Source organism: Microtus ochrogaster, unplaced genomic scaffold (genome assembly GCF_000317375.1).
Source record: "Microtus ochrogaster isolate Prairie Vole_2 unplaced genomic scaffold, MicOch1.0 UNK36, whole genome shotgun sequence".
NCBI lineage: Eukaryota > Metazoa > Chordata > Mammalia > Rodentia > Cricetidae > Microtus > Microtus ochrogaster.
In genome coordinates this window covers 3170911-3185362 of record NW_004949134.1, presented here as the reverse complement: position 1 = coordinate 3185362, position 14452 = coordinate 3170911, and positions in this window count along the sequence as shown.

The following is a 14452-nucleotide window of genomic DNA, read 5'->3' as shown; positions in this document are numbered from 1 at the left end:
ACAGCAACAATGACTTTATCATAGGTATACAACAATTTTAAATAAAGTATGAGTAGCACTGAAATAAAAAGTAATCTTGAGCCCAGATAAGAAAGATGATAGACTAAGAAAAGCAAGGTAAACTGAAACTCTAATTTTGGTAGAGTTGTCTTCTGTTTAAGGAGGTAACCTGAGAAACCAGAGCTGCAGTTTAATAGCTGTGTGTCTCATAGTTAGAATACCTCTTTGAGGTTAAATGTCCCTAAAGCTGCAGTTATATTCTTCCTTCTATTTAAGAAACAAAAATGGTATGTGAATTTTACAGTTGTAATACATACACTCTAACACAGGGCAATGTCATCAAAAGACTTGATGATGAACTATGTCATTTTCATTATGAGGCTCTTATAGTCTAACATAAGGGCTACTTTGAGTAACATGTACAATTATATTTTGGTTTGCACAGAGAAATAAATTATTGGATATTTTAGGATTCTATATAAAGAAGAATAGTATTTAGAAAATAGTGTGCATCTTGGTTAAGAACCTCTGGGTACATATTGTCCAGAAACTACCCAATAGGTGTGAGTTTGACAATATTATTGTCACTTGAGAAGATCCTATTTTTCTTGAATTCCAGGAAGCAATAGATTTTGCAATGGAGCAATTAAAGCATGCCAGTCATGTGACTATGTGACCTATTCAACAATGACCTGGATACTTTGTCAGAGACTGTATAACACAGTACTCAATGATGAGCAGTTTATGGAGGAGCTCAGGATTATAGAGAAAGGTGGCAATTGGCACAAAAAAAAATTATTTGAAGCTAATTGAGTCACCTGCAGAATGGATGCATACAGAGAAGACAAGAAGACAGGAGACAGCTTTTGTTTTTTAATTTTTTTTATTTTTACTTAAAAATATCTACCTCCTCCGCTCCTCCCATTTCCCTCCCCCTCCCCCTGTTCCCCTCCCTCCTCCCTCTCCAGTCCAAAGAGCAGTTAGGGTTCCCTGCCCTATGGAAAGTACAAGGTCCTCTCCCCTCCATCCAGGTCTAGGAAGGTGAGCATCCCAAAAAGACTAGGCTCCCATAAAGCCAGTAAATGCAGTAGGATCAAAACCCAGTGCCATTGTCCTTGGCTTCTCAGTCAGCCCTCCTTGTCCAATACGTTCAGAGAGTCCAGTTTGATCACATGCTCCATCAGTCCCAGTCCATCTTGCTTTGGTGAGCTCCCATTAGATCAGCCCCACCGTCTCAGTGGGTGGGCACACTCCTCGTGGTCCTGACTTCCTTGCTCATGTCCTCCCTCCTTCTGCTCCTCATTTGGACCTTGGGAGCTCAGTCCAGTGCTCCAATGTGGGTCTCTGTCTCTAGCTTCATCCATCGCCAGATGAAAGTTCTATGGTGATATGCAAGATATTCATCAGTATGGCTACAGGATAGGGTCATTTCAGGCTCCCTCTCATCAGTTGCCCAAGGATCTAGCTGGGGACATCTCCATGGACACCTGGGAACCCCTCTAGAGTCAAGTCTTTTGCCAACCCTAAAATTGCTCCCTTAATTAAGATATATACTTCCCTGCTCCCATATCCACCCTTCTTCCATCCCAACTGTCCCATTCCCCCAAGCTCTCCCCATCCCCCTTCTCACTTTTTTCTCTCCATCTCCCCTTACACTCACCCCACCCCCACCCCCACGTTTCCAATTTCTGCCTGGCAATCTTGTCTCCTTCCAATATGCAGGAGGATAACTATATCCAACATTTAAAGATAGGGAAACTTTAAAAGGAAGTTTCAAGGTGATTGTGATGGACCAATAAATTTCAGTGAAAATAATCTAAGAAATCTGAGTTGCTAGGATGAGTTTAAGGATGTTTTAAGGGGCAAAAGTAACACATGCTTTGGAAAAGATGAAAACTAAAAATTGCTTTCTTGAGAAGATGAAGGAATGGAGCACTTTTCAAGAAATGGCTGTGATATCGTGTTTGGGATTAAAATTTGATTGATTGGACTGGAAGTTAATTTTGTGGGTTAACTAGCCTAAGTCATGGGTATCCAGGTATCTCATTTACAGTTTTCTCTTTCATTTTTATTTCATTTTTAATATATTTATATTTGTCTATGTAGTTTCTTCTTCCTCTGTCTCTCTCACTTTCACAGTCTTTCTGATTTCAAGCTAGAATATGATGGTTCATTGACCTTTGCACTAGTACTCAGACTATAGCTTACTCTCCTGTTTCTCAGGCTGTCAGTCTTACACCCAGTTTATATCAATGACTTTCTTGATATTGGGACTTCTACGGCTCTATAATCACAAAAGGAATTTATATATTTAAAATACATAAATCAGTCATTTAAATATATTTTAGAAATATATAAATATTATATATGTGTAACTGATAATAGGTAGAGAAAATGCTATGTATTTTAGATATACATGTATATGTAATGTACATTATATGCCATATAATATGTTCATATTATATATTATGTAAACAAGTATGTGTATATACATACATACATATATAATAATCATTCCCAGGTGATACCAATACTTGAGTACAAAGTATATAGAAAACATAGAATTTAAGAGTAAAAAGTAAAACATTTGATGAATCACACAGAGGAAATGAGGAACAAGAATCAAGTAAGATGTGGAGATGAAAAAGGAGTCTAGAAGAAATTTGGATGATGAATCTCTCTTGACTGAGAAAAAAAGTTTGTTTATGACTGTTCTGAAACAATTCATGACCTTGTAATTGATTTGGATATTAAAGAGAGGAAAGTACATGATAAGGACCTTTTTGCCCATGATCTATTCATTCCTAATTTAGACCTCAAATTTTGTTGTTTCAGACTCAGAGAACAGAATGATACCAGAAGCAAGTGAATTCTGTAGATGTGCCCTGTACCCTGTTGATAATATTCAAACCATTCCTTTATCATCTACCAACATTCCTCCAATTCCAAATTAACACATAAAAAATTCAGAAAATTTATTTTTATCCACATTTACTTTCTACGGTATTATTTTTTAAGAAAGCTATTGCCCTAGAGTCTTTAAGAATAAGCCACACCCACATTTAGCTCTATTTTGTGTATTAAATTCTTTGTGCTATAAAATTCTTAATATTTTCAAATTTACTTCACATTAAAATTCCCTATAAGTGGATATTTTGAAAATGATCCTGAAAATAAGGATTTTTATATTCTATCTGTGTAAAAAAAGGGTTTTATATTGTATCTATACATAATTAGATATCGATTTGAATTCTTTCTAGAGTTAGAATACACAAAATTAAAGTACAGTAATATAAATTTTGGAAACTTTAAAACTGTACTTTAGGCCAGTTGTGGTGGCATACACCTTTACTGTTAGTACTGGAGTGGCATAGGTGGCCAGATCTCTGTGGGTTCAAGGTAATTCTGGTCTATGTAGTGAGTTCAAGGTCAGTCAGAGAAACACAGACTTTGTCTCAATAATAATAATTCCATTTCAAACAAAATAGCAAATAGAAAAAACAGAAACATATGTTTTACATGATTAAGACCAGAAATATTTTACTGTCTCATAATAGGCTAGAACTTCATATATAAATATGTATAGTTTATAACCCTAAATTATTGATATTATCTCAAATTACTATAATTCTAAAAGCATTCAAAGCCAAATGTTCATATAAGTATCTTATATAAATTCCTTATTAAATAGATTTTAGCCTAATATTTAATAATAGTAACTAATTATAATCTATAATTATACATATATACTTTTTAAGATGGAAATTGACTGTCTTTGAAGTTTTTTAACTTTGTCAATATAAACAACTACCAGACATTTACCAAGTACAATATTTTTATTCTCATTTTACAATTTAAGGACCCAAAAATGAATAAAAGGGACTTGTACAAGCTTATACATGGTAGAAGCTGTATTTAATTCTCTCTACTTCAATTTTAGTCATTGTCATATATAAATATATATGACACATGCATTTAAAATATTTACAATCATTAAATAATTTTGTTTACTTTAAAGATATGACATATAAAAGCATCTGGAACATACCCCTCAGGGACTGTCAAATGTTTGGGTTTTTTTTTGTTTTTTTTTTTGAAACACCGTCCCCTCTATCTCTCTACACATTTCTCTCCCTGGCTTTGCTCCAAACTTCTTTTACCTCTTTCTCTGTGTCTGTTTTCCTTTAACCTCAATTCCTGGTTTATAAAAGACAACAAACATATTCCACCAACCTTCTGTCCACTGATCTCTCCTTTCTCAGCCTACCCAGCACTTGGATTACAGCCATGCATCACTATACTTTTTCTTAACTGTATCTTATTCCACATAGGCAAATACTTCTAATGTTTTTCTTTCTGTATTATGTTTGATATATTTGTGTATGTTTGGGATTATAGGCACAACACAGTCGTAAATGGAATCACATTGTACAAATAATTTACAGCTTGTTTTTATTTTTCCACAGTTTGTGTTTAAGATCCATATTATTTTCTGATATACTTTGGTGGACAGAAAACATTCCAAATTGCTAAATTATATTGTTCAGCTGTTCTTGCAAAAAGGGTATATTCGAAACAAACCTCTTAAATTCTTTAATATCCAAAAAGACCTTGGTTTTACCCTTAAATTCAAATGCCATCTTGGCAGGATAGAGAATTCTCGGCTGAAAGCCTTTTTCCTGAAGAACTTTTATGATCCCGGACCACTGACTTCTCACATCTGTCATGCCAGGTGATAAGTCAGCTGTCAATCTGATTTTTATCCCCCTATACATTTCTTTGCTCTAGAAGCTTTTAGGATCTTCTGCCGGACACTGAACCATCACATCTCTGTCCAGAAGATCAGATAGCTGGATTTGTTTTTCAGGGTAAGGAGGAAGCAATTCACTACCTGAATGTTGGTTGAATTAGCATTTTTAACATTTTAAAATAGCTATCTACCCTGGTAAGGAGGCATCTTCCCATGTAAACACATAGGGAAAAGTCTAGAGGACACAGTGGAATGGGCAGGCTGACTGATTCAACACATTACATTATTTATCATTTGCCATTATGTGAATTTTTATATTAAAACTTGGAGTTTGAATATGTCAAAAAAATCGATATGATTGAATTTAACCATTCTAACTTTGAGCTTCATTCAGTGATATGATGAAAGCTTATTGCTCTATTCACAGAGCCAACCTTTTCATCCAATATAATTTTCTAATTACTTGGTATGCTTGGTAGTCTACTTGAATCAAACTAGAGGCACCTAGGAAATGAGGACCTCAGTTGAAAAACTGCGCCCATCAAATTAGGGTATTTTCTTAATGAATGAGTTTGTGGGAGAGACCAGATCACTGTGGGCTTTGACACACTTGGGCATATGATCTTGAGTTGTATTAAAAAACAAGGGCTGGAGAGATGGCTCAGTGGTTAAGAGCATTGCCTGCTCTTCTCAAGGTCCTGAGTTCAATTCCCAGCAACCACATGGTGGCTCACAACCATCTGTAATGAGGTCTGGTGCCCTCTTCTGGCCTGCAGGCATACATGCAGACAGAATATTGTATACATAATAAATAAATTGAAAAAATAATGACTATACTTAAGAAAACAGGCATTCATGTAAACTTGTGGAGGTTAGAGGATAACATGCATAAGTCAGTTCTCTCTTCTGAAAACTTGTAACTCTGAGCCAGAAAGATAAATATGATGTGTGTTCATTTATATGTGGATTTCAGCTGTTAAGTCATTGATAAGTTAGCTACAATCCATATAACCATAGGATTAGGTAGGGAGTATGTTACTAGGAGGGAAGGATGGATCTCACTTGGAAGGGGAAACAGAATAGATTGTTATAGATGAACAAGGCAGTGGGGGTATACTGGAATGGAATCTAACAGAGAAGGGTAGAAAACAGGAGCAAAGAAGGAAATATGTAAAAAACAGCTAGAGCTAAGGGACATTTGAGGGGTTGTATGGAAACCAAATAAAGTAAAAGCCTCCTGTGATATATACATACATGTAGGCAATTTAAATGGCATTGTCAAACAACCTGGGAGACACAGCCTCAACTGGACATCTCCCATGATCAGATGAAACTTCCAGTACTATGAATGAATTGTATATAATTGAGTCATTGGCCAAAGAGGTTCCATGAGAACCCTCAAACAATCCAGGCTATTGCCAAAACTATATTGGCTCTCCACAAACTGACTATAGCCATATCCAGTGCTGCTTGGGTGACCAAGATAGGCCAGGGACCTAGGAAAAAAACAATATTACTTTTCTGCTAAAGGAACAGAGCAATATAATTACTCCTAAGGATATTCTGCTATACTCATAAATCAGTGACTTGTTTAGCCATCGTCAGCGAAACTTCACCTTCCTCCTTCAGTAGATGGAAACAAATACAGAGACCCCCAGCTTGACAATGTGTAGAGAGTGAGAGTCCTTGAAACATTCAGCCCTATATGGGATGTCCCCATCAAATTCCTCCCCTCAGGGCTCAAGGAACTCTGTTGAAAAGGATGCATAAAGAGGGTAAGACCAAGAGAATAAAGAACACTAAGCAATCAAAATCTTCTAAACACAATAGGGCTGGCACACATAAGAACTCACAGAGACTGTGACAGCATGTACAAGGGCCTGCGTGAGAGTCTTACCGGAGAAACAAACCACTCTTAAGGGTAGATCACATACCAGGCAGTAGATAACCAACACAAAAACGATTTCACTGGCATCTTTAGAGTTTCTTTTTTCTCATAATATTAAGATGGGGCTTTTTTTAAACCTTACAGGTCTTTTATAAATATACTATAGTTTCCAGTTCTGGGTTTTATTGTGTGTGAATGTGTGTGTTTCTGTGCCTGCGTGCATTTCTAGGGCTTTTCATTTGACTCTTTATTATTTGTTTTGTCATATTATGATTTGTTTGATTTTGCTTTATCTTACTGCATTTTGTTTTATTATTTTTCCTTAGATGCTTATTTGTTTTCTAAGGAGAGACAGAAAGGGTGTGGATCAGGATTATACGCTGGGAAGGAGCTAGTAGGAGTTGGGGGAGGGGAAACAGTAGTCAGAATATATTCTGTAAAAGTTTTATTTTAATATTATTTTTTCATCCAATTCAATTCAATATATATTCTTAGGGCTATACAGTTTTAGGATTATTGTGTGAGTCTTATGAACTTTGAAATTCATTATCTGTTCCTATGGACTCTCTACACATGAAATTCTATTTTATAAGATATTACCTGTTGTTTCATTATCTTCTCTTTTACTTTGTCAGATACATACAAACTCCTCATCCAGCTCATTTAAACATCACATGCTTTTTTCTTTGAATGATGATGTTCCTTGTACATCTTATACATCTAATTTTCAAGAATCTAATTACTTCTTTTTTTTAAAAAAAGCAGATGTATTTTTAAAGAACATTTTATTTTTAAGTGTGTGTGTATGTGTGTGTGTACATAAACGCAGGTGCCCCAAAGGTTAGAGGTGAGCATTAGTTTTCTGGTTCTAGAGTTATGGGTAGCAGTGAACTGCTCAATGTATGTTGGCAACTAAAAGTTTGAGCCATTATTTCTCTGGCCCCTTGTTAAAGCACAGTACAAGAACGAAGTCAAGTGATAATTTTGAGTACTTGGGAGAAAACTCCAAGAAAACAAGATAAGAGTCTTGTGACCTCAATTTGTTCCTGGTATGTGTTTTTGTGCTCCTCCTAGAGGTAATGTATAAGGAGTAGTTTACTTCAGCTATTGTCATGCATATACCTTCATGGAAAAATGCATTTGTTTGTTTGTTTGTTCAGGCCACTTGTGCCTAGTCCTTGTGGTAGAAAACTTTAATCATGTCATTCTTATTATTCCACAGAGTTGAGTATAAATGACCTGATACTCTGAGTAAAGTTGGTTATTGCATGATACTTTAGTGTGACTCATTTTTAGGGTCCACCCTCCTATGTTCACACCACCAACTACAGTTGTTAAACAGCCCATCTCATTGCTTCAATAATATCTTCTAATGACGAATTTAATTTGTTTACATTATGATGGTGATCTCAATGAGAATGACTCTTATACATTTATTTATTTGAATATACTAGTCCCCAGTTTGTGGGCACTATTTTGAAGAGATTATGAGGTGTAGGCTTGTTTCACTGGAGATGAATTTTGAAGATTCAAAAGATTCCTGCAATTCCCAGTATTCTTTCTATCTACCTCATGGTGGTGGATCAATATGTAAGCTCTTAGCTGTTCCGTTATTCCATTATCATGCACTCTAAACCTCTGAAACTTTAAGCCAAATTAAACGCCTTCTTTGATAAATTATGTTGACCCTGCTGTTATATCACAGCAATAGAATATCAACTAAGATAATTATTAACTGTTAAAGGTATATAAAGTAATCACTGTATTTTAAACTGTCATATTTATTTTGGATATTTATGTTTTTCCATGAATTTTATTACTTACTCTAAATGAGACACCTAAGGTATAATATACATATTTAATTTTATATTTGACTTAAAAATTAGGTTTGTCTATTCTTTATACTTTATAAGGTAAATCTTTATTCAATTATGCATGATAGTATCATCTGTGAATTATAAAGAATGGATGTTACTTGAAATAAAAAAAATAATCATACCTAAATGCTTTGAGCATATTTTACTCCTCATTCATGTTTCCTAGTCATTTCATTAAACTTCATGTTTGAATAATTCCAATTTTTATTAATTAATTTATTTATTTTATTTATTAATGTATTAATTTATTATTAATAGTCTTATTTTATAAGACTATTTTTATTTTTATTAGGTGTCTATGTGTAAGGGAAGCCCAGCCCAAGGGGGCATGTTTGCCTTGGGCTAATGGTTACATATAAATCTGGTGGACATGAGCCCCGCTGGTCCTTTTATGTACTTCCTGCTCATCCCTCATTAAAGTTTACTATTTCATAAAAAATAAATAAATAAAAGGGGATTAGCTACCGGTTTACTGGTTTGATGATATGATTGGTATTTGTAAGTTATTGTTTTTAAGAAAATTGTATTGGTGCTGATTCCTACATATTGATATATTGAGTATGAAATGTGAGTATGCTTCTACCTCTATTTATTGTTGAGTATGCTTCTACCTCTATTTATTGTATGAGAATATATTTACACCTCTGTTTAAAATATACATATATATTGTATTGATATATTTACCATATTGCAATTTACATTCCTACCTCTGATATTATTTATGTAATGACATTGTTTACATTTGGAGATCATTGTCCTCATATATTGCACAGTTGTTTATTCTCTAAGTCTTCAAGTTAGATAGGTTTTGAGAATTATATGTTTTATATATATATATATGATAATTAGGTTCTTTAGATATATAGAGATTATATTTAATATAGATAGTATAATCTTCACTCTCTTCAAAGAGCTATAAAAATGGCCTTTAATCTAACCTAAAATTCCATGCCAACGAGACACAAACACTCCTGACAACACTGCTCTACTCCCGAGAAAATGTTGAGCACCAAAGACACTCTACTGGGAGCTTGTCTTCTTGGCAGAACTGGCCTTTGGGTTAAGAAAAGCCCATACCTCAACTGCTGACAAAGATACAGAATATTCATAAATGGATAAAACATGATTGTCTTACCTTCCAAGACAGGATAGGATAGTTCTAAGAAAGTTCCTTGCCTTTAATAATGGTATGTCAGTTATGTTAGGCCTTAGCCAAAATTGGTTGACTCAACATAGCAAATGAGACTCTGGATGATTGCCCAGGTAGTCAGTTGTCTCTGCATTTGTGCACATTTTGGAAGTTTCTTGTTTCCACTTCCTAGTTACTTAAGTAATATTACTTCCCTTCTCAGATCTTTGACGGAGTTGAAGATTAGATAATTATAGTTACTCTCTACATTATTTAGATTCCTTAAAATAAAATGTTTAGTAAAACTTTTGTTATATGTTTCTTGCTCAATACTGTTTTTTATTTGTAATTTTTTTATTTATTATTTGTTCCTATTGTATATAGTTGTATTTGGTTTGGTTCTGTCTTATTTAGACAAAAAGGGGAGATGTAGGGGAATTCCAGCCCACGGGGGCGTGTTCACCTTGGGCTAAACTTTACGTATAAATCTGGTGAGTGTGAGCCCCGCAGGTCCTTTTTTGTACTTCCTGCTCATCGCTGGATCCCTGGTGTTGTAAGCTATTTCCTGATTAAAGTTTATTATTTCATATTAAGCTAGCCTGGTTATTACTCCGCATCATTTATGTACAGAGGTAAATGCATAGGTGTCATTGTCTGCACTGGCAAGACGAGGGTACCAGCTCCCATGGATCTGGTTTTACAAGTGTTTGTGGGTACTGGGAACCAAAATCAGGTTCTCTGCAAGAGCGATATGTATCCTTCTTCACTGGTGAGCTATCTTTCCTGTCTAATTACATGTTTAGATTTAATCATATCCCCTTCCATTAAAGCTACTTTTTATCCAACTTCTTCCTTATTATGTTATTTACTTCTTGTTTGTATATATCCTTTAGTGATAATTTCATGAAAAATTACAAAAAGTTAATTCTCCTATTTATTTAAAAACAACTTTTTTTAAAAAAATTGTCTCCACTATTTCTTTTTTCTTCTTTGTTTTGGCTTATCTTTCTTAATCTTTAGATGAATACACGTTTTGAAAATAACTATTGTTTATAGAATAAATTAATACATTATTGTATGGTTTAAGATGAAAAATGTAATCAGATTTTTATAAACAGCATTTTATCATATCAAATATATTATAAGTATGTTGGAGACTATTTTATAATAATTTCAGTAACATAATAGCCAAAATATCACTTTTGTTTTTAAGTTGTTGCTGAAACTATTTATTATTATTATTATATTTACTATTATTATTTATACTGCTGAAAGCTTTATATTAAAAGTTGATAAAATTGCCTTTTACTTCAATTTTTATAATTTGTCAAAAAATACCAGTGAATCTATCTATACATGTAAATGTTTTATAATGTCAGAAAAATGTGGATGTTATGCTTCATATTCATAAACTTGTCAGATTAATTTAATCAGAACAACTTATGGGTTTTCATTTTAGGTTAATATTTTCTTTCTCTATAGAAACTATTAAAGATATATATTATTTATATTCACAGTCATGAAAATCTATGCTAGCATCTGTAAACATGATTCCTGAATTAAAATTGTACCAGAACTCTTAGCAGAACTATTTGTAGTACAAATACTATTTTTGAAGTCATGCATTGTTCAGTAGCTTTAAAATGCATGGCAATTTCTGGGGTTGATTTCATATCCACTAGGATTACTTGGTCAAACACAGACAAGAAGCATAAACTCAGCTATTTTATGTTCTAAGCATATATATTACAGTAGAAATTCTTCAAAACTTCAATAATATATGAAAACATTTTATTCTTGTTTCTATGAAGCATAAACTTGTGACTGGAAGGTTGTAATTCTCCGCTATATCAATAGATTTGAGTGATTTAGGGGATAGATTTGCTTTACCCCACATAAAATGTGAGCCACTGGAATACGTATGTATCTGTCAGATTGGGAAATGTGCATTACATTTTTCACAATGCAAACAAAATGCTCTGATGTCTCTTCCAGATTAAATTTGCCGTGTTCAATTTTCTGAATGACCCAACGGAATTAATTTTGAAAGTTCAACTATCTGAATGACACAGTGAAATTTATTTTGAAATGTAAGCATACATATGTTTGTGCATGTGTTAAACAAATAACACATTTTATGGCACTAATTCGGAGTCAACAAACTGCAATGCATCCCACTACCACCTGTTGCTAGAAAAAGTATAATAATTGAAACACAGTCACACTCATTCTTTTACACCTTCCCTGTAACTGCTTTTTCCTTTCATCACCAGGGTAAACTAGTTGTGACAGACTATGTGGGCAGTAAATGCTAGATTTTATCTACCTGGCCATTTAATAAAGAGTTTTCAGATTCTTTTAATAATTTGTTTGTTTTTAAAGAGTAGAAAATGCATTTACATAATCAATCAGCTCCCATGTACCTTACTCCTATAACTAATTCCCATTCCTAAGCAGTTTTAGAGACACAGTATATTATATTGTGTATACTTAGGTCAGTACTCCTTTTCTCCCTCATAAGCATTCTCTTGGAAGGAGCACATGGCTCAGTTAATGAGAGTTTGAGTGAGTTGTTATAATGGGAAAGGTGTAGCCTGACTTGACCTTTTCATTCAATAAGATCCAGTTGGAATCTATATTGAGAGACAGATTTTGAATATGTAAAGGTACATATCAGCAGCTCGTTGTACATGATGAAGACTTAGTTATTGATTAGAAGAGTACACTTGACATTCAAGAACCATCAAGGAGCTTAGAAATAAGTAGTTCAAATTCTTATCTTAGGTTATGTAAACTGCTTTGGGGTGGGCTACTCAGTCTAGGGGTTGTAACCCACCCTGCAGTCAGTTATTCCAGGGTCCCGAAGAGGCACTGTCTGTAAGATATGGACTGAGAGAGAGGAAGAAGGCCATGCTAAGTTTGTCAGAGCCTACGTTTATTAGAGATGGGGTACAGCTTATATAGGGTAAGGAGTTGGGGGGTGGGCACAGGGGCCTGGGCTCTTGCCGTGTGGTTCACGTTGGTCATGTGGTCCAGGAGGTTACCTTTGGTCAGGTCACGTAGGCCAGGAAGTCACAAGTTGTCACACCTAGTTCTCTAGATAGTTTGGAATGTGGGGTGGGTTCTGCTAACAGATAGCTCTCCATTAACAGCCAATTTGGGTGTGGGGTAGGCTCTGTCAATAGAACTATTCCTAACACAATTAGGGGTGTGGGGTTCTCTGCAGACTCCCCAGGGTGATGGTTCCTGCAATAATCCTAGGAGAAAACGACTCCTGACAAGGTTAGAATGAAAGAGTCCAGATGGCATTAATATTGATTTCCTAAAGTAACATTTTTATCATAATCTCCATATTAGAAAGTGATTAAACTACACAAAGATCTCTTGAAATATTTTATGATGGCCCTTCAGGATTTTGTAGTAAAGCAAATGCTTTTGTTTTCTATGTGTTTGGAATTCTTTTTCTTAAAAAAGACATAATGATAATAAAAACAATGGTTATCCATAAAAGTAATCAAGTATATTATCAAACTGAAAATAGAGAGATGTGAGAAGTACAATCAACTTCACAGTTCAATGTTATTTGATATTGGTAAATCTAACTTGCATGGTTTCTAGCTTTGTTCAAAATTTATATAGTATACAGAGGTGTATTGGGGCACTCCTTTAATATCAGCAATCTAGAGTCAGGCCGATCTCTGTGAGTTTGAGGCCAACCTAGTCTACATAGTGAATACCAGGGATTCTAAAGCTGCATAATAGAGAGAACTTGTCTGAAAAAAGATCAAAAAGAGATTCATATAAAAAGAATCAGTTTATCCAATCACCAGTCAAATTCAATCTAAATAAGGGGAAAGATCAGAATTAACCAATGTTACACATTTGTCATCAATGACAGGGAGGGACATAGAGAGGCAAAATGCCAGGAGTAGATTTATCAAGTAAGAAGCTATTTCAGCCAATATTATATTTGCCTTGTATAAATAAGGAATAGAGATTTCCTTGGTTTAGATAACTACTTTTTCAACTTTATTTTCACTTTAGATTCTACTGAAGATATTTGGCTCACTAGTGTTGTTAGGATTTAAGAACCATTTGTTATTCTTTTTTAATTTGGTTTTTCAAGATAAGGTTTCTCTGTATAGCTTTAGAGCCTGTCCTAAAACTCACTCTGTTGTAGTAGGAGCTGCGGGCCTCTTCCCACAGCCTGGCTCCTGGCCGCCTGGCTAGCTTATGCCCCGAAAAAACAACACACAAGCTGTATTCTTTTAAACACTGCTTGGCCCATTAGCTCTAGCCCTTACTGGCTAATTCTCAAATCCCGATAAGCCCATCTCCAATAATCTGTGTAGCACCAGTCTTAGGGGGAAAGTTTCAGCATGTCTGACCTGGTGGCTTGCTTCATCATGTCTGCCCTGGAGAGCAGAGCTATCGAGTCTGAGCTCACTTCCTCTTCCTCCCAGCATTCTGTTCTGTTTATTCCACCCACCTAAATGCTGGGCCAAGGCAGTTTCTTTATTAGCCAATGACCTTCCTCCATCACTCTGTAGACCAGGCTGGCCTCAAACTCACAGATAACCACCTGTCTCTGTCTCCCGGGTACTGGGATTGAAGGTGTGTGCCACGACTGCCTGGCCCATTATTTAAACTGGACTAAATGGCTCAAATGTAAAGATTCAGCATAAAAGAAGTAGAGGAGAGGGGCTGGAGAGATGGCTCAGTGGTTAAAAGCATTGCCTGCTCTTCCAAAGGTCCTGAGTTCAATTCCCAGCAACCACATGGTGGCTCACAACCATCTGTAATGAGAT